Genomic DNA, 27901 nt, shown 5'->3' with positions numbered 1-27901 from the left:
GAAGGGAGGGGACGGGATCTACAGCTATACCTTCCATCAGCTCCTTTAATGACAATACAACTGCCTTGTTCATCTTTCCGGTCCTGTTACAACTTCCGGACGGTCGTCAAGAAAAGACTATGGCATTACTAGATTGTGGTGCTAGTGGTATATACATGGACAAGACGTGGGCTGCTGCTAACCTAGTCCCTACTCAAGCAAAAGAAGTACCCGAACAGGTACACACTGTGGATGGATCTTTGATATCCTCTGGTCCTGTAGACACCACTACCCTGATGTTAAGTCTACAGGTGGGAAACCATCAAGAACACATCTCCTTCGATCTTATTACGTCCCCTAACCATACCATCATTCTTGGAATTCCGTGGCTCATCAGACATAACCCATATATAAATTGGGTTACCCGGACAGTCTCTTTGTCTTCGCAATTTTGTCATGAGAACTGTTTTACTTCTGACAAGTATTGGTCTCCGAAAAGATCCTTAGCTACTGAAGGTGCCACTGGTATGTCCATTAATACGGTCCAAGGGATCCCAGACCACTATTTGGAGTTTCAGGATGTTTTCCAAAAACCGTCAAAACCTGTGCTACCTCCACATCGAGAATATGATTGTGCAATTCCATTGGAACCCGGCACAATTGTTCCTTTTGGGAGGATGTACTCCCTCACGGAACCCGAAAAGGAAGTTCTAAAGGAGTATCTGGACGAAAATATACAGAGTGGTCTTATTGTTCCATCGTCGTCTCCGGCTGGGGCCCCTCTCTTTTTTGTGCCCAAGAAGACTAAGGATCTTCGTCCGTGCCTGGATTTTCGAGGTCTGAATAAAATTACCATTAAAGATCGTTATCCTTTGCCTCTCATCAGGGACATACTGGAAGCAATCAGAGGGGCCCAACGTTTTACTAAATTGGATTTACGAGGAGCCTACCACCTTTTACGCATAAGAGAAGGCGACGAATGGAAGACAGCATTCAGGACCCCATTTGGCCATTTTGAATATAGGGTTATGCCGTTTGGTCTTACTAACGCCCCCGCAATCTTCCAGAGATTTATGGACTCAGTGTTTTCAGACCTACTGAATCAGACAGTCGTGATCTACCTAGACGACATTCTTATTTATTCTAGAAATCCTGAACTCCATACCTCCCATGTTAAACAAGTTCTTCAAAGACTTCGTGATCATCAACTATTTTGCAAACCAGAGAAATGTGAGTTCGACATGACGGAAGTCAAATATGTGGGCTATCATTTAAGTCCCACCGGCATAGCTATGGATCAAGAAAAGGTACAAGCTATCCTAGAGTGGCCTTCTCCTTCTACCATAAAAGAAACACAATGTTTCCTAGGTTTAGCAAACTTCTATCGACAATTCATTCTAGACTTTGCCAGTCAGACTAGCCACATAACTCACACCTTAAAGAAGGACAATTTAAAGAAGGGGTTTGTCTGGACTGAGGCTGCTGAAGCAGCCTTTCAAAGCTTAAAGAGAGCCTTCACCCAAGCCCCCATCTTAAGACATCCAGATACCACCAAGCAATTTATAGTAGTAACTGATGCTTCTGAGAGAGCCATCGGAGCTGTCTTACTCCAACGACAAGAGGATGATGGCCTTGAACATCCTGTTTTCTATTTGTCTCATATCCTTTCCACAGCTGAACAACATTATTCCGTACTTGAAAGGGAATTATTGGCTCTGAAAACAGCCTGCCTTGAGTGGAGACAGTTTCTGATGGGTTCCAAGGAACCATTTGAGGTGAGGACAGACCACCGTAATTTACAATGTTTAAGAAATTTTGTATGCCAGAATAGTCGTCAGGCCCGCTGGGCCTTTTTCTTCAGTCAGTACGATTTTTATATTACATATATTCCAGGATCTCAAAACATTCTGGCTGATGCTCTGTCTCGCCGATATCCAGAGTGTTCTCCTTCCTCATCCCAGTATCTTCTAGAACCCAGTAAGATCATTGGAGTGGCTCAGTCTTTCCTGGAAGAAGTACAACAAGAATACGCCAACCTATCGGACCATGACATAGAAGAACTAAGACCATTATTGTACAAGAAACAAGGATATTTTTATTACCAAGACCTGATATTCCTCCCTACAAACAAGGTGCAAAAGAAAGCATTACAAATGTGCCATGATTCCCCTGTAGCTGGTCACAGAGGCATCAAAGCCACACAAGAACTACTTTCACGATTTTTCTGGTGGCCTACCTGGAAACTGGATGTGGAAGAATACGTTCAGGCCTGTCCCATATGTGCCCAAGTCAAAATACCTCACACCAGACCGGCAGGATTACTACAGCCTTTGCCTGTTCCATCGGCCCCATGGCATACTATCTCTACTGATTTTATGTGTTCGCTCCCACCATCAGCAGGAAACCGGGTTATCATGGTCACAGTGGATTCTTTCACAAAAATGGCTCATTTCACTGGCCTAAAAAAGCTGCCTACTTCTCAAGAACGAAGTCAAATATTCATAGATCATGTCTTCCGTCTCCATGGACTTCCACATACCATAATATCTGATAGAGGACCTCAGTACATCTCCCGATTTTGGAAGCATTTTTGTAAAACCCTGAATATAAATAGAGCCTTGTCTTCAGGGTTCCATCCTCAGACCAACGGACAGACTGAGCGTCTGAACCAAGGACTAGAGCAATATCTTCGGTGCTTTTGCAATTCTACCCAAAGTAACTGGAGCACTTACCTCTCTTTAGCTGAGTTTTCCTACAATAACTCAGTCCATAGTGCCTCCAAGGTCACTCCCTTTTTCTGTTCCTATGGTTTTCATCCTACCTCTTTCCCTACTTCTCCACAATCCAACTCTCCTCTACCTGCTATTAACTATTTCTCCAAACGCCTTCTCCAACTCCATAAACTAATTCGATCTAATTTGTTACATACCAAGAGGTATATGAAGAAGGCTGCAGACAAGAGACGTACAACCAATCCAAATTATCATCTGCAAGATAAAGTCTGGCTCTCCTCCAAATTCTTGCCCTCACGTCTCTCTCAAAACAAGTTCACACCTCGTTACTATGGGCCTTTCCGTATTCTCCAGTTGGTCAATCCTGTCACTGTCCGTCTTCACTTACCCCATACATGGAAGATCCATCCGGTTTTTCATGTTTCTCAGCTTAAACCTTATGTGCCTGATCCTTACTCACGTCAGTTTCCTTGTCCACCTCCTGTCCTTGTGGATGATGCTCCTGAATATGAAGTGCAGGAAATTTGTGACTCTCGTCTTTTTCATAAACGACTTCAGTATCTGATTCATTGGAAGGGTTATCCTCTCAGTGAATGTTCATGGGAAGATGCCTCTTCCGTTCACGCTCCTCTCCTGATTCAACGCTTTCACCGTTTATTCCCTCTTAAACCTGGGCCTTCGGGAGGGGGACCTACTGTCGCGCCGCGCGGTGCGGCGCGAGCCGAGAGCTCGACTTCTGCCGGGCGTTCGGCTCAGGCCGCGCACCGCGTTATTAAGACGCGGCGCGCCCCCAGCCTTTCCTGCGCGTTTCGAGGCCCCAGATTTGCTTGGGGCCTCGTTCTTCCTTCTGCCTTTCACTGTCCCAGGGGTCTCTGAACCCTCTTACCTGTTTTTCTTCGTTTCTTTGTCCTTCTTCTTTTTTGCAGTCTGTTGTGTGCCTTTCTTTATGTTTTTTCCTCCTTCCCAGATTCCTGTGCTTTCCCAGCATTCCTTGTTCCCTATTCTCTATGGTTCCTCTACTATTCTGTTCTATGTATTGTTTCCCTATCTAAGATGGTGTCCTTTTACTTCCTGTGGGTCACTTCCTGTTTTTTGGTATATAAGGGCTGTGTTTTTCCTCTTTCTTTGCGCTGCAACACTTTCTGCTCAGTTAGTGTCTTCGCTCCTGATTTCCTTGCCTTTTGGTTTTGGATTCAGCATTCTGTGTTTTCTGATTTTTGCTCCTTTTGGATTCCTGTTTGTTTGTTCTTGTTTTTCTCCAGGAGTCTTCCTGTTTGGAGGTTTTTTCCCCTTTTTAAGGGGTTTTTTCCCTCTGGCGCTACTTTCTGAAGGGCACGGTCTGTTCTTGGTGTCTCCATTACCTACAGCACCGTGGCTACCAGAAAGAGTCGCCCCTTTTTGGGCCAAAGCCGAACATTGAAGCTTCACGCCACCAGATCTGCAAATTCCAGGCGCAAGCAGCACGTGAGTCGTGACACCTTCACCATGCCTAGAATTATCACAGCAACAGAAATAATTTTATCAAGAGTGATCACCATCTCATCTGCTTCTCTATCTTCCCACAAGAGCAAATGCTACAACATGTTTGACTACAGCTACTTACAAACAGCAAAACAGGTTCAACCTTACTACATTCAATTCGCTCACATGCAAACCTAAAAACAGAAGTCAAACAGCTCTAGAACTGGCCACCAAATACTTTAATACAGTCATTCATCCCAAGACCTCCACAGATCCGACACCAACTTTAAATACTCCTTTAGCTCAATGAAAAGGAAATAAAATCAAAACATAAATCATTGTACATCAACATCAATAGCAAAATCCACACATCTGCAAGGCAAAAACTCCAAATATTTCAAAGAATCTTAAAATTATATTATTCCTACCAAATCTGCAAATGCTAAGTGGCCTACCTAGGATCTCCATAACATCCTTACCAAATTCTGAATCCCAGAATACATCATAACTAAGAATTGCCAATCATAAGCTTTAACAGCTATGTATTTTAATTACTTCAGGAACTAACCTGGGGAAGTTAAATTCTTTCACTTTTTTTTCCAAGTGAAGATGGTGGTGTTGCATCAACAACCACCTTGTTCTTGATTTCACCCGCAGAAAGAGATCCCCGTATCCCTATCTTTAATTCTCTTAACTCTTACCCTTTCAGGTCAGTTCTGCCCATTCTTGATGTGTCTCTAAATTTTAATTCCATATTCTGTGCCACTTTGTTACATGCAAAACCTTTAGCCTATTTTTTCACATCACTTGCTATAACTTATTCACAGACTAACTTGTGACCACAGCAAAGATGCTGGAACACCACCTCAAATAAGAGATCCAGTACAGAGCCCTTAGAAGTCAAGATTAAGAGTACCACAAACCAACAGGCATTGGATCGGACCTTTGATTCCTTCTTGAAACACTTGGCTGCGCAACCTGAGCTACTACCATTATCATCAACAATTCACTACCATCCAGGGACCAACCCTCAGACATCAAGAGAGCTTTCACATAAACCTTAATCAACAAGAAAATATATGAGAGCTAGCAGAACCAGCCAGCTACATAGAAGTCTTCAATGTTCCATTCCTGTGAAAACCAACAGATAGCACAGCATTCACAACACAGAAAACAATCTAAAGAGTATCAAAAGCCCCCATGCAGACACCCATTTCGAATGGCCTGAAAACCACTATGGACTGCAATACCTTCATCCGTTGGAAAGAAGTTTACAGTGTAGTAACTATACTACCGGGATGGCCTGCAGCGATTCTGTCACAATTGTGCCCATATTACAGTTCTGAGAGGAGCCAGTGGTTAAGGGAATCATCAAATAAGAGACTGATTTATTTCTCCAGGGTCTCAGGCATAAGGTTAAAAGAATCCAAGATTTCTTGTCTGAGCATGGAAAATTTGATGTTCAATAATGAATCAAATAATCATAAGCATTTATAAAACGTTAAAAACCCAAAAGACTAGTCAATGTTATTACAGTGCACATATATTTAAAAAAAGTGTTTAATGCATTTCTGAAAGGCAAGAGTGATTAATGTGTCAATTGGCATCTGACAAGGGGGATTCCACCAAATACAAGAGAGGCAATCTCTTCTTCTGATGAGCCCAGAGCAAAAAGGGACAAATGTTTTAGGTAAAATTAACTTTGTCAAATAAATATTACTGCAAATTCATCATGGTCTTTAAAGGTACAAAGAGATGTTTCTTTAATGATGATATATCATGGCTCTTATAATAAGGACAAGTGGGGCTAAGGGGGACTAAGTGTTGGCAGGATGGGCCATTCGGTCATAATGGGTGAGGTGGAGCTGTTCCCTATCCCATTTACATTTCAAAGGGCTGGCTCAAGCACACACACAAGGAACATGATAACAGTTGTTTGTCCAACCCCCCCCCCTCCCCCCACAGACCACTCAGAGCCTGGTCAAATCAAGATGATGGTTGGAATGCTTGAATTAATCTCAACCATTGGCAATTGCTTCAGCCACATCCCAATTCATCATTTCTTTTTGCCCACCATGCCACCTCAGTTTGGACTCTGCCATATGCAAATCAGTCTCGACCCCGCTCCTCATGGAAAATGTCCAGCCTGAACTGCCAGGCCATGTCCTCCCTGAACCAGAACACAAGCAACCTAGGACACGTTTTTCCCTACTTAGAGGTCTTCAGCCAGGTATAGCATGGTCCCAGTGGCACAATGGGCCCGGGGCCCACATCTAGGCATACCCGGAGAACTTTGGGAGGAAAATGCAAAAACAACAAGATGACGGATGAAATGCACGATCAAATCTCAACCAGTGGCAACTGCTTAGGACGCATCTCAATCCTTTACGGTTTTTTGCCCACCGGGCCACCTCAGTTTGGACACAGCAATATGCAAATTGGGATGCAGCCCGAGCGATTGCCAGTGACTGAGATTAATTGAAACATTCCATCCATCACATTGTTATTGTACTTGGAGTAACAGAAGAAGTAAGGAACTTTCCAGAATCAGATGAGAAGACAGCTAGGATCTCACCCTCCACTTCAAAGGCTGACACCAGTTATAAATATTGGACCTCCTGAACTACCTCTTTAGTACACTCCTGGACCAGTGGAAGAATTCAGAAGGACTGCACAGTACCCAAGAGGTTTGCACTATTGCTTAAGTGCGGCCTTGTTCTTCAGAGAACTGCCCTGCTGCTTAAGGCCTGCCTTGTTCTACTGCTTGAGGCCTCATAGTTTGAAAGAGAGAGGACCATCTTCTTCAACCAGGGCTACCACAGTGGCTCTAAAGGCTAGCTGACTGGCCTACTGCGTGAGCTACAGGGGCATAAGCTTCAGAGACCTTGAGCCCTGCACATGGCCTCTGCTGGAGCAACCCCTAACCCACGCCAAACGGTGCCCCCCGGGTCCTGTACCCTTGGTAGTTATGTTAGAGGTGCTGTTTCAGACTAACCCTATAAGTTTGGACTTTGAAAGATTTTCATCAAAAAGTGCCAGAAGAACCAACAGGATACCGTGACCTACTTGCCAGCTGATCTGTCTAGGATGCATTGCCATTTGGCCTGACTTCATATTAGATCCTGGTATGTTCCTCTCCGCACTAGTAAATCCTGTGTAGCAGAACTCAAAAACAACCGTATCCAGCCTTGTGGAGACATCTTTGGCTATGGTTTCCAGCTCCATCCTGCTCGAGGTTTTAAACATCCAAAAAGTAGTCCTACTCTGAAGATCAAAATCTTCACTGGGCTCGATCGTGACAAGCTCCCCACTGATGAAGGCGACCTGATAGAGCTGGAATCAGTTTGCTTCCCAGTCTGATCTTTGGCCTGTCATCATCAACAGCTTCAATAAGACCTCCTCCAGCACTCCCAAGCGATGACACCTCCTCCTTGTACACGGCCTGCCGCCTTAACCCAATTAATATCTAATTCTAGACTTTTCTTCAGGGCCCAATCCACTTTGTGTATCCAAACCATGCTCCAGTTCTACTGATTGGATTTACTTAGTTTTGTGTCTTTTCATTCATTACAATTTACTTTATTTTTCTAAATTGGTGTGGGATTTTGCTTGTGTTGTGTTTCCGCTTTATTACTGTTTATGTGCTGCATAAATAATTTACACCTGTGCCTCCAAGTTAAGTGTTACTGATTTTGTGCTAAGCAACCAATGGAATAAGCACATGTTAATAGTACAGACTATAGCATAAGCACAGGTAACATTAACTTTTGTTGTACATCCTTACAAGGACTATCTTATTTTTTTTCTTAAAGGTAGATTTCTTGAATTAATTTTAGCCACTGGTAGTTACATGAACAAGATTCTAGTACATCTTTTTTTGCCCACCATGCGCCCTCAGAAAGGAACCAGTCAAATACAAATCGCCACTGGTCCTACTTCCAAAGGAACAGTCCAGTTTAAACTTGTAGGCCAGGTCTCCTCTGAATGAGAACACAATCAACTTCAGAACAGTTTCAGCTTATTTTGGCCACTTTAGGCAAACAAGTAGCGGGTGGAGTGACTGAAGTTCAACCGCTGGTAATTACTCATTACACAGTAAAAGCCTCAACTTCTAGTTCCGGGGTTATGCCCAGATGGAGCAAAAGATGTGCATGCAACCCGTACCAAAGATGTAGCCCATTTGTTCCAATTATAACATTGACTTTATCTCAAGTGAGAGACACTCAGATAAATGCTAATTTTATCATGATTGGAGACATGATTGTAACCCACATAGGGAGGTGTGCTCAAAATTCCAATGTAGCAAGACAATGCCATCTGTGATGTCATCTGTGAGGTCATGCAAACTGGGTAGGTAAATTATAGCCGCACAGCTCTTCATAACTAAGTTTTGTGGATTTTTAGGTTTGGACTGTAACCAAAGCATCTCTTCAAATGACTTTTTCAGGGGATTTTGTATTTTCGAACATGTTATTTGGTGATAGAATTAACAACTACAGCTTATTTGAATGATCTGCAAACCCTTTCAGTAATATATATCTGTTGCAGGTTTGTACTTTCGGTTGCCATAGAAAATGCAACCACAATCACAGCCACCTTTTTTATCAATGCTCTTTTTTAAGCCTTCTAATACCACTTTTCCTCATAAATTGCCGGTGTCGTGTAAAATAAATAGTCAAAAACATTTGCCTGCTATTAAATGGTTTTATAATCAAAGAGTGTGCTAATTCATGCTCACAACCACTGTGCAGAATAAGCTGTATTAAAATCTTTTTGGTTCACTGTGCTTATATTTATTTCAGAACTGGCAATAGTGGCTCACTTGGAATGGATTAGTTTCACTGATCACTGACAGAGGTGTGAAATTTTATAAAATATCTGCTAGTCCATGGGAGGGTTGCTTCTTAAATCTACATGTCCTGTAAGAAAATCTACTTGTCCCTTTGGAGCCATGTAGCATGGTGACAAATGTTTGCAGCAATCTCATTGTGTAAGAGTTCTGATAACGGCATCTCTGATTATGCCAGGGCTAATGATACAGTAGGGCTTGAATTCTAGCAATTTCAAGCCCAACTTTAGGCTTTTCTGTATTTGGCCACCTTTCCACAGATCTACCTACTGGGGTTGGAGAAATTAATAAGCAATAGTTCCAGATCTGGAAAGCCTTTGAATCTTTGCACACCACCCAACTTGAATGTTTTAAGGATTTTCACAAGCTCTTCCCTAATCATTTCCCATACTGGGAAAGGTCGGAAATTTACTCATGACCAGGGCAGAAGCAAAAGTTTATCCCGAGTTGGGAACAAAGTGGTTGTGTCGCATTGGCTCTTATTATCCTAATGAGACTACTGGATTTTTGGGTGACAGGGTTGTTCTCAGTGCCGGGGACTAAGTCTAACCCAAGGAGAAGGACCTTTGCCGCCCTCAATCCGGGTTTGCTCCGGCTAACTAGCAGTGCCTCATCTCTCCCAAAGGGAAGGGATGATTGGGCAGCCGAGCGCATGACATCTTAGAGCTTCTCAGGGAAGTCATGGTCACTCAGATCCCAACCAGTTCTCTCATACACAGCGTGGTCTCATACACAAATGACAGAGGCAGTTTAAGTTTTACAGATTGATCTAATAAAACAACTGCATTTTAGATAAGGCATGAGCCGCAATAACCAGAACCATACAACACAGTAGGATTGAAATAGTAACGAGGAGAGTAAAACATAAGAATAATGCCATCATATTGCTATTAGATTACGTTCTCTCTTCTAAGTTCTATTTTGAGCACAGCATGTTAAGCTCTAAGCTTGCCTTTCAGGTTCACCGGGAGGACATCAACCCTCATACCTGAGCAAAGGTCTGTGATCTGGATCAGCATCTGCAACAGGGCAGTCAGCGTCTAGTTGTGGTTCCCTGGTTGGAATCTCCCTCTTACGTGTACTAGGACTAGGAAGTGTTTTTATAAATCAACACGCTGGTGTTCTGAGAAACGTCCCTACGTAAGAATGTGTACTTTCTACGAACCCTAAAGACTAAACTCCTACCACGTCTATCGGCAATGTACCAGACTGTATCCTTGACTGAAGCACAGTGCGAGCAGGAATGTATTGTTTGAGAACTCCGGTGCTGAAGTAAGCTAAACAGTCTGATAGAAGAAAATAAAACAAGACCGTGAAACTGGTTATTGAAAAATAACAGTACGAGGCTGAATAAAATGCATCTAGAACAAAGTGCACAGAGGCCTAATGCTTTAAGCAAACGCGCAAAGGCTATATTAAAAATGGCTACACTACACCCTCCCCTTGTCGGTAGAAAGTGGTTCCAATCTAATTCCAAAAAATGCCCTATGTTAAAAAAGGACTACTAAAACCTTATATAATTTCAACAAGTTAAGAGGACATTAAAGTACAATAATTCTAAATTTAAAATTAAGTATGCGTATAAGAGCCATATTTATATAATAGTGTCAATTTGGACCAAATCAAATTTAAACGGTGGTCAGTGAAAGCAGGAGGTTCTCCACTTTGGCAGATGACAAGACCGGAAAATCCACGCCAAAGACTATTAAGTCGCAGGTGTGTTTGAGAGCCTCAGAATCAACCAAGGCGGCATCCTGTGCAGGGCCTATGAATGAATTGATATCAACTTCCTCCAGGAAGGGTAATTCGTAATCAGCCTCTCGAAGCAAACGCAGCCGCAGCGCGCATGTCTGGGAATGAGCCCTCATGGGGAACATCAGAAGATCAGCATCAACCACTGGGGGGCGTTGCCGTGAGAGACAGACAAGTGCATGTTCAAATGAGCACCAACGGCACCGAAACACGGGCTGCACACAATCCAAAACCAGTCTAAATGACAGAGACCAGTCACACCCTAAATGTTCCAGGAGTGTTGCTCCGAAGTGCTACATCATGCATTCACGACACAGCTGCGCTGTTGGGAGCGCCCCCATTCGTTCTTGTTGCGGCGGGACAGCCATTGCGGAAAAACAACAGAATACAGCAAATCGCCGGCTAATAAGGCCAAAGTGATCGGAAAGCCCCCAAAAATGCTTCCGAAAATTGAATGAATAGCCAAAGGTATCAAACCGAATATGGAAGAGAAGGTGTGAACGAAACCAGCACCCACGGCTTTAAAGAAATGTGCCAATCCAGCTGTGCTGGACGTATTAAATATACATCCCACGAGTTCACCAAAGTGGCTCGGAAAGTTGGTATTCAACAGGGATTGTATTTCCGCTGATGACCTTGCCACCTGAAGTGCGTAGGTCTCGCGTGCAGATGTAAGGGCCACATGCTTTTGAAACAATGAAGCCTTTAGTCTACTTAACTTGTTGAAATTCACCTTGGAAGTAGCAATGTGAGGCCAGATATCCGCTACCTCCCTTAATTTAGTGGGGGGAAACATCACATTCCCTCAGCAAGTAACAACCTTGGTGACCGAAACAACGTCAACTATTCTGGCCCGCATGCCACAACAGTCTTCACTATTGAGGAGGACGTAGCTGCCGTTTGAAAGCACCTGGAATGTGCGTTTAATCAAGGGGACCGGAACTCCCTTCAGATAGCAAGCCAAATTCGCAACAGAGGCGTTACATGCCCCATGCAAGGACAGCTGCTTACAAACCATCGAATGGCTGACTGAAGTCTCGCAAGCAGTACTGCTAAGAAAAACCTCTCTCATGCCATTAAGACATTTGTACAAGAAGGGAAGTTCCCACACCTCATGTATATAACTGTCTCCTAGCTTTTCATATCTGCCTACCGGAACATGTTTTAAACAAGAAGTGAATTGTAGTGTAGAAATAGGCAGATTAATAACCCCGTGTATCAATCACTTAGCGGAGGGAATCTCGGCCACGGTAAAAGGCAATCTTTTCAATTTTTCAATGTTTAACATGACATAAGTCTTAGCCATCAGTTGTTGTTGACGTGTCAAATTAAAGGAAAAAAAATATCTCCCTTGCTCTGATGTGCTGCCACGGAACGCGACACGCCTTCAGTGTCTGAAGTGTCCAACCCAACTGCATAATGGACCGTGTTTGACTTTGTCCATGATTATACGATCTGACATGTCTTCGTTATATGTCTATAGCAGAAGAAACGATGTTGTCAATGGTATATATTGGGTCGGACAGGGTGTCAATTCCATTATCGACAACAGCTAATGCCTGTTTCAAATTTTCCTGATCTATCTGCCTTAATTGGGCCGCAGCCTCTTGTTGGGAAAGTTTTCATATTTCATTGTACACTTCGTACAAAAAACGTTTCCTACGTGGTTTCTTCGGGCCTGACAAAAAGTCTTGCAAGTCAGTGTTGTTAAGACACATCTCACTCTCTTGTCTAACTGCATCTAGTGTAGACGATTTTAACCATTGTTGGCACAATTTACCCACGCTATATGTAGTTATAATTTCAGCATGTTCAGGTGATATGTAGCGAGGGTCTGCCCTACTAGTCCTGAAACCCACTTAGGAGGTGACAAAACGTTCATGACACCTGTTGGTGTCTATGGGCCACAATAACAACCCGCCTGGACGTGACAATGAAGTGTTACATGTACCATTCTGGACCCACTCTGTAAGTTCACTAAAGGTGGCATTGATATATTTCTGCCAATCCTTCATTTTGGTAGGGACAGGTATACCAGGCATTTTCAATTCTCTAATCGTTGCTAAGCCCAAACAGCTAGTCTGTTGCAGTGTCATTTAAAAAAACCATCTGGACAGGAATGAGACATGCTCTAAACAATGTTTCTCCACCCTGTGTCTGCCAATGTTTTGTTCCCCAAACACTTTTCAAATCAACATTGTTTGACCAATATTCATAGCCTTCAATTGACAGACGGGAAACAAAAGAATCAGAGTATATGAATTTCGTATTCGTCAACAACATTTGCTTATCTTTATACGGAGTTAACTTAAAATAATATGACTTAGCAATCATTTGATAATGCCCATAAAAATACGCAAATTTGTCAGAATATGTTTTAGAACTCCCTCGCGGGGGAGTTGGGCAATGCTCCCATTGCGTGTAGTCAAATATTGTTTTTGGACTACTGGCTTTATGTATAAAGTGGTGCCCATAATAATTATAACAAAACATGTCACCATAATTGTCTCTAAACATCTTCATTCTCATAGACAGTATAATATTGTAACTCAGTCATCATGGAATCAACTGTCTTCACGTCCCAATCATCAGAAACAATGCCTGGTATTACGATATCATTCATGGATAACTTCAGAACATATGGTATTTTAATTATCTCAGTGGGACCGTATATATCAAACATTACTTTATCCCACACAATCCCATCCGGAGTTGGCACTGCAGAAATGTTCACAAAGGACAAGTCTCTTCGAACCTTATGTGATGAAAAATGTGGCATCAACACCTCCTCCACCTGTTCAACCGCTGATCTCTCAGGAAGAGAATGACCATGTATCAACAGAAAAAAGGTAACGACAAACCCTATCCACAGAAGAAATGCTATCATAGTCAGTAAGAGCCATAGATACTTCCAAGAAAAAACAAAATACGTATTTTTAAGCCAATAAATCAGCTTACTTGGACCCGGGTCAGGTGTTGAAGAGGCAAATGAGTCCGACAAACCATCGTCGTTGTTAGCAAAGTACCCAGAGGCAGTTCTTGCAAAAGGTGCCGCCGTATTCAATGGAGGAGTAGTTGTCTCTCGCGGTGGTACACTGTAGATAACACCACCCGCAACATCAGTAGTTATTGTGACTCGATCAAATGTTTCCAAATTATTCGTTGTCAGTGGAACTATCACAAGATCATCCTCCACCCTCCCCAAGCTCGGAGAGGCAACAGTGTTGGTGTATATGACTTAGAGTGGAACATCTTCCCCAGTAGTGAGAGGGATTCAGGAACTACTGGACGTTCCTCCTGGTCTGCTGTGCAGAATAGGCCACATGTTGTAACTTGACATTGTCGATGGACAAAGCGATTATCTTTGGCACCTGGCAGCAAAATAACAGCTCTTGTTCCATGTATCCCCAACACAGGGACTGGTGCTCGATATGAAGGGCCAAATTATTTTTTCACTGCGACCTTTTCACGCACAAGATCCCCAACTCTGGGAATCCAACCAGTAGGCGTTACTGGCACATCCTTAATTCCTGTGGAGGCAGCACTTTCAGAAGAGTTATCTTCACGGAACTGTTGTAATTCCTGCAAAACAGTGACACGATCATTTATGTCAAAAGGCGTTTCCGCCGCCTCCACACCAAGACCATCTAGATCCGGAACAAACATTTGTGTTCCGAAAAGGCACTCTTATGAAGTACGACCCCCCCCCCCCCAGGGACCTTCTAGGCAAGTTATTCAGTGCTCTCTGTACTCCAAACAGGTGGGTTAGCCAACTATGACCCGTACCTAAGACTCTAGCCGTTAAGGATTGCTTTAAATCGCGATTTAAACGCTCCACAACAGAATTTCCCTCGGGATGAAATGGAGACGAGAACTGGAGCTGGACCCCCAACGAAGACATGGCGTCCCTGAATGCCCTTGAGGCAAAAGCAGGGCCCTGGTCGGAATGTAACGCCGCAACTGCATATGTATCGACAAAGATACGCAAATCTTTAATAACAGTTCGAGCGTCAGCCGAGTGTTGTGGCAATACCCACACAAATCTGGAGCAAGAATCAACAGCCACCAGGATATATTTGTATGCACTGTCCGGTGTCAATGGACCGCAATGATCCAAGTACACACACTGTAATGGTCTGTTTGATATTAAGAGGGTCATCTGCGGTGGGCGCCTAGCCGTTGAAACTTTAATTTGTTGACAGATGTCACAACAAAGAACATGCTGCTTAGTCTCCTTTTAGAGACCAGGCCACCAGTAACGGGCCTGTAATAGCGAAATTGTGGTCGCCACGCCACCATGTGCAGATGCCACCCCCTCATGCGCTGCATTAATCAATTGAGGTCTTACAACTTTATTGGGGATCTCGCGTTCGCCTACGCCTACGCCTGGAATCTTAACCTCAGCATTCAGCATACTGCCCATAAAGTATTGATATTTGGTAGAAAATCCTTTAGGGTAAGGCGTGCCATCAACCGTAGCTTTTATGGCAGCCAGAATCTCTGTGTCTGGTTTGGAACTCGAACGAGTAACTGCGGCCACAGTGGCAACCGCCACTGCCGACTTTGCAGCTTCATCAGCCAAAGTATTTCCAGCAACTTGTATTCCAACGCGCTGGTGTCCAAGAGTATGTACAACATGGACTTTAGGTAGAGTCTCTTTCAGGTCCGCTACCTTCCCCCACAGCAGTCTGTGCTTTATGGTGTTGCCCTTCGAATCTCTGAACCCATTCAACCGCCAGTAATGTAGGTATTCATTAAAAGACTGGACACAGTAATATGAATCACAAACTATTAGTGTAAACTGCACCGGATCCGTATGTTCCAGTGCCAGCAACAGGGCTTTCAGCTCAGCCAACTGTGCCATACAGTCCCCTAATGTTTGTGTATAAGTATGTTGGGGGCAGAATTTCTCCCCCTCCATATGTCCGCTCACTACTGCAAATGCAGCTGAATATTGGTGTTTTGTCCCCACTGCCGGTTGCGCAGAGCCATCAGTGTACATGACTACTTGATATTGATCAATAGGCAACATGTCAGCGGGGACTGAATATTCAATCTCATATTGCAGAAATTTCTGTGTTTGTAACTTTTGGTCAAAAAAATGTAATCTACATCAGTGGCTGTTAAAGACGTAGCCCATTGTATCCAACGCGGGTGTAATGCTTTCGCGTTAAGAACACTCGCTTTCGTAACAGCCTCTAGGGCCGGAATAGGGGAAACAACTATAATGCGTTTGCCCTGGGCAAGAGGTCGTTCTTTAATAACAGCCATCTGTACAGCAGTGAGAATTTTTTCTGTTTGTGCGAATCGTTGATCAGCAGTCAAATACAAATGGGACCTGTATCCTATCGGGACTGTCTCACCTTCATTAAAGGTGACATACGTAAACCCAATGGCCTTAGCTATTACCCTGATGACCAACTGTGTCTTATTGTCTCGTGTATGTAGATGTTTTGCAGCTAGCAGATCTGCTTGCAACTCTCGAAGAGTGTGTATATGCTCAATCGTCCAAAATTTACTTGAAAAATTAGGACGTATTAATTCATATAATGGTTTTATGCGTGTAGCATAATCAGGAATGTACATTCTGCCAAAATTTAGAAAACCCGACAATGATTGGAGTTTCTTAATTGTATTAGGAGGTTGCAATTGTGCACATTTTTCTAACAATTGTGGCGCTAGGCTCTTACCTTCGTTTGACAGCTCATATCCCAGAAATATGACACTGAGGAAGGCAATTTTTTACTTTTTGAAGTTAAATTTGTAGCCAATTTTGGCAAACCATACAACAATGCGGGCTACTCGTCTTAAAAATTTGTCATCTGTAAGATATATATCGTCTACATATGACAATGCTTCAGGGTCCAACTTGTGCAATATTTCAGTCACACGAGCCGAAAACAGTCCTGGGCTATTCTTATACCCCTGAGGCAAACAACAAAACATTTTCTGGGAGCCTAATACACTAAAACTTGTAAGGTCCCTACTTTCGGGTGCTATATTCTGGCAGAAGAAACCATTTGAGATATCTAAAGTCGTTTTGTACTTCTTCCGCACAATGTTGTTCATTAGTGCCGCGCTATGTGAATTTTGTATAGCATATGTACGTGTATGTCTGTTCAAATGTCTGTAGTCTAAGATGATTCTCTATGAATGGTCTGGCTTAGCTACAGGGAATAAGGGATTATTCATTGGCGAGACACAGGGTTCAATTACTCCCTGGTACTCTAATTGTATAAGTATTTCTCTCACTGGTGCCCTTGCTTCGTGTTTTATTGGATATTGCGGCTGTGGCTGAGGTTCGCCTTTAATCGGAATTACATGATATGGAGAATCCCTATCCCACCCTACGTGATTTCTATATAAGGCAGGTGCCTGTGCTAGAGCCCATTCGATGCTATATGATTCTGCGAGTTTCCCTGGAACAAGTGGGGAGAACGAAGGTTTAATAACCTCCTCCCCAACTGGGCAGGTGCGAACAAAGTCAGGCGGCCAATCCTGTTCAGCCAGCAAAATGTCATATATCTTGACTACATGATCCCAAAAGATTGCGTTTATAGTGCGTTCAATGTCTCCTTCCAATTGTAAAGTCACTGTATATACCCTATCAGGATCAGAGACACGCATATCTGCTGTTTCAGCCTGTATGAAGTCATCAGTTGCTTTCACATCCAAATGCTCTAGAAGATTCCGGCGAACTATTGTGACCTCTGCCACGCAGCCTAACAGTGCTAGCGCCCAAGTCTTGTTCTTCAAGAGAACTCTCTTCCTGTGTGGCATGTCTAATTGAGACTGCCGCCACCTTCTTCTTCTTAAACTGTTGTTTTTGTTGTATCTGTTTCTCTTCCTTCTTGACAGAAACCTCTGAAGAGCGTTGTGATTCCTGTCTTGGTTTCACGTACTCTGTTCTTCGCTCTGACCGCCCACCTCTCTCATTTCTCTTTTCCGATGAGTCCTGAAAGGAACAAGATTGGCGTTTATCAGTGTATTGATATCTATCAGGGGTTTTCAAGTTATCCCTATTTCTGAGATTATACCTACTCTGCGGGGTCTCCACCCTCGGAGATTCTCCCCTTTCTTTTATAGGTGTTTGTTGTTCCTTTTCCCAGCGCTTCTTATTACCCTCAGGTTGCTGTTTAGTATTATCTTTACAAATTTTTCCTTGAAACTGTGGTTATTGTGGTCTAGCCCCTAGGCTATCTCGACCGATACTGGAATATGTTTCTGCTATTATTTTGGGCAGTTCCCGCTCCTGATATAGTTGCGGGACGTCACGAAGGCGCATGCGCACAGCTAATGCCACTGCCTCCCCTTTAAGATTACTTAATATTATAGAAGAAACCGTGGCAAAATTGCCCATCAGTTGCATTCCCAAATCTAAGGCTGGGGCAGCCACGTATTCATCCTGAATCTGTTTAAGCACTTCCGGTAGGTTTGACAATGTTGGTGTACCGTGTGCCGTTGTGTAGAGCGCGGCAAACACTGTGCCTCATGTATTACAATGTTCCACTGTGGGAACCATTCCAAACGGTAAACACCTTGTTAATATCCTATGTTTATCCTGACGCCCCGTATGGGGGAAATACCGCCTCCAGCATATTCATTTTTTGTGCCAGCCAAAATGGAGTCTCTTCCCGTTTGGCTGGAACCTTACCCATGATAGAGTGTCCAGTCGCCAGGTTTATTCCTGGAGCCACTGCATGTTGTTGAGCTGGAGCAGCACGCGCTGGGTTTGTGTTTAATGTCTGCATCACAAATTGTACTAATCGTCTATATGTAGCCGTTAATTCTGTATATAAACGACGAACTTCAGCCACCAGCATGTTTGCAACCGCAGGATGTGGTGTGTATGTGTAAAACTGTACACAGGGGGTTAAGTACACATTGGTGTGGGTCTCCATGCAAATCCCAAAAAGCATAGCCAAAGTCCAATGTTATTCTTTGTCAAGGGATTAATGTACATATTTACAAACCCTCAACAATTCACTGAAAACAAACTTTGCTGAAGGAGAACTACAGGTTTGCATTCAGATGAATAAAAAATTTTCATAAACAAATTCCTTAAAAAAACGTAAGGATTATTTTGATTCCATATAACTTTGAATAGAGCCTCGATTCGCAAGAGAACCAGAGCAAGAGCTGCCCACAGGTCAGGAGTTCTACCCAAACCAGCAAACACAGAGGTGGGCTCAAAGCCTTAGGGATCTGGATAGGACTAGACAGTGGTCCTTAACCTGTGGTCTGGGGACTTCTGGGGGTCCGATTTGTTTTACAAAATTAAATTATATTAAAATGAATAGACTAAAAATTAATAAAGTACATATAAATAAAAAAAAGTCACATTGAAAATGTGAAGACTTTCCCAAATTTGATTGTGAATTAAACTAAATATTCCAAAAAATGTGTTTTCTGTATACATGTTTTTGTATTTGTGTACTGAGATTAAAATCATAGAAATTACTTAGGCAGGAGGTCCCGGGCTTCCAATAATGACTCAGTGGGAGTCCCCGGATTACAATAATGTTTCAGTGGGGGTCTACAGCAGTCAAAATGTTAAGAACTGCTGGAGAAGACCAGTTGCCCAAAACCTCCCATGTTTTGCTGAAGTTTGTGGGCAATGAGTTACGTCCACAAGGCGGTTTCGCCACACGACCAGTTTGAGCCATATCTCTTGTTAACGCCGAGCTTGCTAATGAAATTATTAATTCATTATTCATGTATTCTGAATGTTAAAATTGCATAGAAAATGTAATAACGAAGGGAAAATAATGCACGCATTTGAAGGTGCGCCCACCAGTGTTGCCACCAATGTTCACGAATTATACTTATTAATGGCTTATTAATATGAAATGATGAACTTATGTTTGGTTAATGTAGTAATATGTCATATTAAGGGTTATTAATCGTAAGGCCTTAACTCAGGAAGGTCTTGGCCTAGTTGTATGGCCTCATGTCAATCTGCATTTCTTAGGTGTTTTATAAAAATGGATTCTTAGAGAATTAAATTGTAATTTTCCACTGTGCTGACCAAATGCTCATAGCTAAACGTCTTTCTCATGAGAACTGCTTTCTAGGAGATTATGTACTAGCTAATGCAATAATGTTTAATGTAATGTGTGTAAGACTGACCTTCTCAGGAGAAAACAAAGAATTCACTCACAATATTGTTACAGGATGAGCGCAATGAGGAGAACGGAAGAGATGAGAGCCAATCATCAACATGTGAACCATGTACTAGTAGAAGTGTAGATTCAAAGTTGTAGTTTCATTGGATTAAATGTAAACATGCAATCCTTGACCAATAGGGACTTGGGAAGTAGTTTTAGAAAATCTCAATTAGCCGGACTGCACCAGGAGAAGAAAGGCCATTCCCCACATTCTTCTTGAGAGTTTAGCCCTATTTTGTCCATTCTTCCATCTTGCGAAGGGACGTGCCTAACTTTATTGCTTAAAGAGACTTTTGCCTTTTCTGAACTTTGATGCTGAATCTTGATGACTAGCTGACCAAACTGATGTCCTGAGGACGAAGGCTGTCACAGCTTGCTGATCCAAACTGAGTATAGGTATACTGGCTATGATTCTGTTTGCCCTGTCTATTTGCTTTTGTTTCTAGGTACCAACAGCTATTTTGATAGAGCCATAGTTAGACAGTTTCCAAATTTGTGTTGACTAAATAGTTTTGCATGAAGCCCAAACATGCTATTCTAATCCGATGTTAGTTAGGGTCCTCACTAATGAAGTTCCATACATGTAAAAACATTTGATGTCTTTTCTTTGCTGAACCTAAATGTATGTAATATTGTTTGTGCAGTTATTGTTGCTATTAATTTGTACTGTAACCTTAGAATGTGTAGTAGCTCAAGCTTTGATAAGATTGTGATTCTTTCGCCGCTTTGGTCAAGCGGTGTTGTTTCTGTATGTTTATCAGTTGATTTTAAGGTTAACTTACGTGACATTAGCATTGTTAATATAGAGAAATAAATATTCTAACTTTTACCCAAAGGTGTGGTTATTCATAACTGCAAGGTCATGGTGTGTGACAATTACGGTCTCCTTATTGATTACTAATGTTATTGATCTGCATGTACAGGATAAATGGTGGGAAAACCTCGAAGCGAGTCAAAAGGTTAATCGACCTATTTGCGTCTCCTTGTAAGTTTACTTATCAACATCCGACAGGCTAACACCCTACCATCATGTTAGACTCACTACCTAGTAGTCCTATTAACCTTATTATGTTAGTTTGAAACATGGGTGCTACCACTATTCCAAAGTGACAGTAATGTCAATGTTGCGATTTTAAAAAGAAATGCAACACCATCAGCCAATTCTGATGTTTTAGCCAAACATACTTCACATTTTCTGGTGTTTCAGCCCATAGCCACGATATTGAAACCGAACCTGCAAGTTCCAGAAGTGCAAAATGTTGACTGACAATTGTGAGGACTGGTCAATGGTGTCACGCATGACACTTGAAAGGGCTACTGTTTTCACTGTACAGACATGGCTTTTGGTCAACTTTGAAAATGTATTTTCCTGAAGCAGCAGCAGAGGGGTTTGAAGGGGGAAATCCAGAAAAGTCAAAAGGGCCCGGTGTTCATTTCTGAGCATTTACAACTGTAAATGCACTTGCACTTTTGAACGTTATGTTCATCTCAAAACATTTAAGAGGATATCAGTTCCTTGCCAAGATCTGAAAGCAGAGTGTTTTTCCTTTGCAAATAGTTGAAAATTTAAGACCAGTTCACAAAATGTCACCTATTAAAATATAACTTACTCCCACATCCTAGATGTCCTTGTGCCACAGGCCAAAGCAACCAGATTTATGACTGCACTCTTAAAATGGGAGGAGGCCTTACTGTCATTCATAAGTCATTGTGGTCATGAACCATAGGCGAGCACTTGACACTGAAATCCATGTAGGTCCTCTCACAAGATTCCTTATACCAAACTTCTGGAAAGAACATGGATTTCACAAACTAATTGTTTGATCTTCTCATGCATCTGAAATAGCCACACTACCTGCCTCTGCAACTATAATGTACCAGACAAGCCAAGCATGAAAAAAAGTCCCACAAGATACATTTTTCAATGTTAACACATGCTCAATATGAATAGATATGGTACCCAAACAGAATACTCTCAAGGTTTAATCCTCATCTCCAACATCATCAATAATCCAATGGAAACATTTAACCCTACTGGCCTAGTCCGATCACCTCACCATCAAACCATACTATCCAATCAACACAAGCTTAGCCCAGGAGATCAAAAAACCTTCTGATCCTTCAGACTTTCATCAATAACCTAAGGGCTAAACTCCTTTGTGCCCTGCACTTCCATGTCAAGTGACAAATCCCATTTAAATTAAAAACATATCTGCAAAACCATGTTAACACCAAAGCTCCCACTAAAAAATACAAGTGCAAATTGAACCCATCAGCACACTGGTAATTATAAACCCTCATTGACAGTGAAAGCTCCATCCACAGGCAGAAATAAAAATGGGACAAACATTACTCCACTTAACTGAAATCCTTTTGCATAACATGCATACAATTCATAGCATAAGCCTTACCCAAGTGCTTCACAAGCACAATCAAAAGTGCAGGTTGAGAAGAAGCCCACTTTCGAAGACAAATCAAGGACTGCATCAATCCCCTGCCCAACCATTTTAGCTCACACTCCATAGGCAAATGAAATGCCATCAATCTCTTCAAAGAAAAAGAAGCAGAAGCAGTGCTCAGATAGCATATAGACGACAAGTGTTGGCACACGTGTCGCATGTGATCCTCCCACACATATTACAAGTGATTCTGACCTTAGAAAACTCTGTGTAACCAGTATCAAGCATTAGGATCAAAGCAGATTTTCGCAGTTTCCTCAAGCGTGTATTTTAGTCACAAAGATTCATGGCCCATGGATTAGTTCTATGTGTTTTATCACACATTTATCCCCCCCCCCCCTGAAAAGCTGCTCTCAAATCCTGATAAAAGATCTCCTTTAAGGAGCTACCAAGAACCTCACCTCTAGTTGTGTATATGGTTAGGGTTTGCAAGACCAAGTAGGATTTGTAGGTTCCACAAGCTGTGGTAGCCATACTGGGCGCATTTACTATTTGAACCAAGCACAGCCTCTGCAATGGGCTTGCCTTTGCTGGCTTGGTGATTCTTATGTGTTAAAGTTTCAAAAGCCAAAGGAGATCTAGAACAGGATTCCTCAGTCTTGATCCAGAGATCCTAGAGTGACAAACCAGTGAAGAGAATCAAGAACACAACCGAAGGAAAGAAAGGTCAGTGGCAATATTCAATTGCTCAGAGAAAGTAAAGCACATGTGCCTTTGAATAAGCCCAGAGAAGCTTAAACTATAAGACGCAATTTGATGCCATGAAATGAGAGTTGAGGATTTTGAGTGATCACAACTAAATTGCAAGGTAGTTCTAACATCAGTATTTAATGTACCACACATTACCATGGATTGACATGGGTGTATGACACAACTTTGAATCATAAAGCTGAAAAGAAAGAAAGAAAACTTGGAGGTGAGAAGAAACAAATGTCAATGAGAAAATTTGAGTGATTACAGGTGGCAACGCTACATGTATTAGAAGCTTACAACATATGAGAGAGAGCGACTCTAAAACTAAGTGATCACAGTTGCAAGTCTGGGAGAGAAATTGTAATTGTTTGATTCACTATTAGGAGTAATAATTAAGTACTTCCTTGTGTTTACTATCTAATAAATATTAAAGATGAGATAAAAACAGAAGAATTGTCCAATATGGAAAAACTAATATCACAAATATGCGTCACCTTAATCTAGCACTAGTTCTCACACCTGTGGTGAGGAGAAAGGTATGAGAGGTAAGATGGAATCCACACTCCAGTAAAGGATCTGCATCTTTTGATAACTCTGACAAGCCTACTTCTACTCCAACACCAAAGACACCATGCTGCATCCCACAACAGACATTCTTCAAACTCTGGTCTCTCACACGCCTCATCAACATACTCAACTTTCTCAAAGCTTTGGGGGATGTAGAAATTATTTTGTACTTTTTTTGGGTGGGGCTGAGACGTTGTATTTTTTACTTTTGACTCGTTGACATAACCATCTGAGTGTAGGTGCCTTCATTTCCTGTTTTACTAGGAGCAAATATTTTTTTTTTGCTTTGGTATTCCATAGCACACCGAAACCTCACCCACTGCTGGTTTAGCATAGGGTACTTTGCAGGCCAGCAGGCATTAAGTGGAAGTTTCACATTCATTTACCATGCATTCCACTAGAAAAGTATTCTTATCTGTGTTTTAGTTTCATACTTTTTGTGCAACTTAAATTGTATTTTGCACATGCCCTGCGTGTAACTGATTTTGGCCTGACCTGGCTTTCAGTACTGCGGCTTTATTCATTTAAAAAATGCAGTAAGATTCCCATACTCTTTATCATACTCCTGGAAAACAGTTATACACATTACATAATGTATTTTTTTTACTTGGCACGTAGAGCCCCTGTTTGTCCTTTTAGCAGAGTTTTGTTAATGGGTGCTATTTCAGCACTGCCTAACTCATTGGTACTACATTTGACAACTGTGAAAGGACGGACGTTGAGGCATGCCTGTCTAGATCACCAGACTGCAAATAATTCTCAATTGCAAGCCCTTAACTCCGTTACCTCATCAACTTTTAAATGAAATCCACAGCTAAAGGAGAACTCCACAGAGACAGATGTATAACTGGCTAAACATTTACCACCCCTACACAGCATAACTGGGGCACAACACCCATTGTGCTGAAAGGGCCTCCCCATCCCCCAGCCTTTTAGTTTCTGTTGGTTGGGCTGGGGCTGCCTCTCTGTTGTTCGACACAAACCCCTCCGAGACTTGAGACATTTACAGGATTGACAGGTCTGTCTTCGTTTTTAGGTCAAGCATGCAATACTGTTGTAAATATTTTCGGCTTTTAACCACACCCATGTCACGGACATCACTTTCACTCTTTAGTGGGCTTGCCTTTAAAAAAAAAAATAATGACTATGTCATTGGTAAATGCTTTACATTTGTCCCGACTTGAGGCGGTTTTTCTCACGCCTTGCAGACTGCCCCTGTTAAGTGGATTACTGCAGGACTGTCAATATACTTCAGCATGGGCAAAATATTTCTTTTGTCTCTCCCCTTCGTGCTGTATGGCGGCCATGGTGCTCACAGTGCGAACAGGCACAACACTGTGAACTCTATCGGAGGTACTGGAGCACTGGTCACGTTGTTCACACTTACCTAACAGAGTCATTTCTTATGGCTATCCCCTTAAAATACTTGAAATTGGTGAATGATTCATGTAAAACAGAAATCCCCAAAGCAAAGCGACTCTCGCGGCACAACAGGAGAGCCGATACTACAATATTCATTACACTCAGGAAAACTCCAGCCATAATGCTTTGCAGAACATTACTTTTACAAAACATTTTTGCTCATAACAGCCTGCGGTGGTCCTAGGACAATGGGACCACCACAAAAACGTTCATGACAACATGCTCTGCCTACATCATCTTTGAGTTACCACACTAGCTTAGTGGGGATCCCAAAAATACTAACTCCTCCCACCATTTAGGCTCTGTTTAAGCTCTCTCATGGCTGGAACTTTTGTTGTATAGCTGGGAATAGCTTGAGTTTTAAGGGCCTTGTTTAGAATATCATTGTTATAGGACTTTTACCCCAAATTATATATAATGCACTTTGCCCTCTGGGGGCTAAATATATGTTTACACTGCATTAGTTATTGCCATTTTCTTTTTGTCTGGTTATGCCCTCTACAGGCTAACTATATAATTACATGACCATGTTTCTTACAAATGTTATTTTCATTGTGGGGGTCCTCTAGGGGCTATTCTAAGAACTACAGACATAGCAACATATTAAGATATTTGTGGCATGGAAACTCATCCCATAATGCTTTGCAGGGCATTACTTTTACAAAACATGTTTGCTCATAACTCGACCTGTGGTGGTCCTAGGACAATGGGACTATCTTCAAAACATTGACCACAATGTGATCTTTCTGTCTACATCATCTGAGTCTCCACACTATGTTAGTCGGGAATCAAAAATAATAACCCCTACCACCATTCATTCTTTGTTTTAAGCTTTATCATGGCTGGAACTTTTGTTTTACAGCTGGGAGAAGATATGCTTTATGGGCCTTATTTGTAATAACATTGCAATAGTCCCTGTTGGCCTTGAAAATGTGTAACCACTATGATCTCTAGGGGCTACATATATGGTTATACTGCATTACTTTCTCCCATTCTTTTTCATGTAGTTATGCTCTCTGAGGGCTGATTGTATGGCTAGATGCCCATGTTTTTTCCAAATGCTATATTTATTGTGGTGTCCTCTAGGGACTGTTCCAAGCATTGTAATCAACATACTACAATTTTTGTGGCACGAAAACTCACCCTATAATGCTTTGCACGGCATCAATTTTACAAAACATTTTTCCTCATAACTCAGTTTGTGGTGGTACTAGGACAATGGGACAAACTTCAAAACGCTCTGTCTACCTCATATCCGGTCCCCACACTAGATTAGTGAGGACTCCAAAATAATACCCCTCATACCATTCAGTGTCTTAAGCTTTCTCATGGCTACAACTTTTGTTTTACAGCTGAGAGAAGTTTTGCTTTAAAGGCCTTGTTTGTATTATTGTTGCAGTAGGCCAGTTATTCCTAAAAAGACCCTCTAGGGCCTACACTGCATCATTTTCTCCTGTTTGTTTCAAGGGGTTAGCCTCTCTAGGGGTTAACAATATGGTTACATGACCATGTTTCTTACAAAATATATTTTTGTTATGGTGCCCTCTAGGGGCTGTTTTGAGCATTACAGTCCAATGCCAAAAGTTTTTCTGGTAAAAGGTTTATATGGCAATTGTATGCGTTTTCATAATCTCTTCTTATTACAATTAGGACCATAATTCAGGCCAGTTTAGCATCCTGATCACACTATCGCTCTTTGAACACTCTTGATATGTTTGGGTGAACCTTCTAGTTTATTTCTCCTCTATAACTCTTGTGTCTTTGTTTGGGGAATTGTTTTAGCCAACCAGCAACTCTTATGGTGGGCTGGTGAAAGGGGTATTCTGTTGGAATTAGCATGGAAGATTTAAATTAAGATGTTACATGGCAACATTTTCATTTTTTGCTGCAGATAGAAGAAGGTAAATGGAAGTGCTCTAGTTATATGCAAAGCCACTGGAATTATATCAAATCAAATCAAATCAAATCATTAACATTTATAAAGCGCGCTACTCACCCGTGCGGGTCTCAAGGCGCTAGGGGGGAAAGGGGGGGTTATCGCTGCTTGAACAGCCAAGTCTTTAGGAGTCTCCGGAAAGCGGAGTGGTCCTGGGTGGTCCTGAGGCTGGTGGGGAGGGAGTTCCAGGTCTTGGCCGCCAGGAAGGAGAAAGATCTCCCACCCGCCGTGGAGCGGCGGGTGCGAGGGACGGCAGCAAGTGCGAGGCCAGCGGAGCGGAGGGGGCGGGTGGGGACGTAGAAGCTGAGGCGTCTGTTGAGGTATTCCGGTCCCTTGTTGTGGAGGGCTTTGTGTGCGTGGGTGAGAAGACGGAAGGTGATCCTTTTGCTGACTGGGAGCCAATGCAGGTGTCTCAGGTGTGCGGAGATGTGGCTGTTGCGGGGTACGTCGAGGATGAGGCGGGCCGAGGCGTTTTGGATGCGTTGCAGGCGGTTCTGGAGTTTGGCTGTGGTCCCGGCGTAGAGGGTGTTGCCGTAGTCCAGGCGGCTCGTGACGAGGGCGTGGGTCACGGTTTTTCTGGTGTCGGCGGGGATCCAGCGGAAGATCTTACGGAGCATGCGGAGAGTGAGGAAGCAGGCGGAGGACACGGCGTTGACTTGCTTGGTCATGGTGAGAAGAGGGTCCAAGATGAAGCCGAGGTTGCGGGCGTGGTCTGCGGGGGTCGGTGCGGTGCCGAGGGCCGTGGGCCACCAGGAGTCGTCCCAGGCGGACGGGGTGTTGCCGAGGATGAGGACTTCCGTTTTTTCAGAGTTCAGCTTTAGGCGGCTGAGCCTCATCCAATCTGCGACGTCCTTCATACCCTCTTGTAGGTTGGTCTTGGCGCT

General features: G+C 42.6%; 1 protein-coding gene across 4 annotated transcripts in view; it reads right to left on the bottom strand.

The window, feature by feature from the left end:
* The window catches only part of ACVR1 (activin A receptor type 1), a 397514-nt gene that overhangs the window by 292714 nt on the left and 76899 nt on the right, over positions 1-27901 (bottom strand). Inside the window, exon 1 of one of the 4 annotated variants that reach the window (XM_069225148.1) lies at positions 13732-13864. The exons of 2 other annotated variants lie outside the window; for them this stretch is intronic. The gene's annotated coding sequence lies outside the window, so the exon portion shown is untranslated. Of the gene's footprint in view, positions 1-13731; positions 13865-27901 lie in introns of those variants that run through there. One more of the 4 variants, XM_069225146.1, reaches the window with a different exon arrangement.

The sequence above is a fragment of the Pleurodeles waltl genome, chromosome 3_1 (genome assembly GCF_031143425.1).
Source record: "Pleurodeles waltl isolate 20211129_DDA chromosome 3_1, aPleWal1.hap1.20221129, whole genome shotgun sequence".
NCBI lineage: Eukaryota > Metazoa > Chordata > Amphibia > Caudata > Salamandridae > Pleurodeles > Pleurodeles waltl.
The sequence above is the reverse complement of the archived record's forward strand: the minus strand, read 5'-3'. Positions and strand labels throughout refer to the sequence as shown.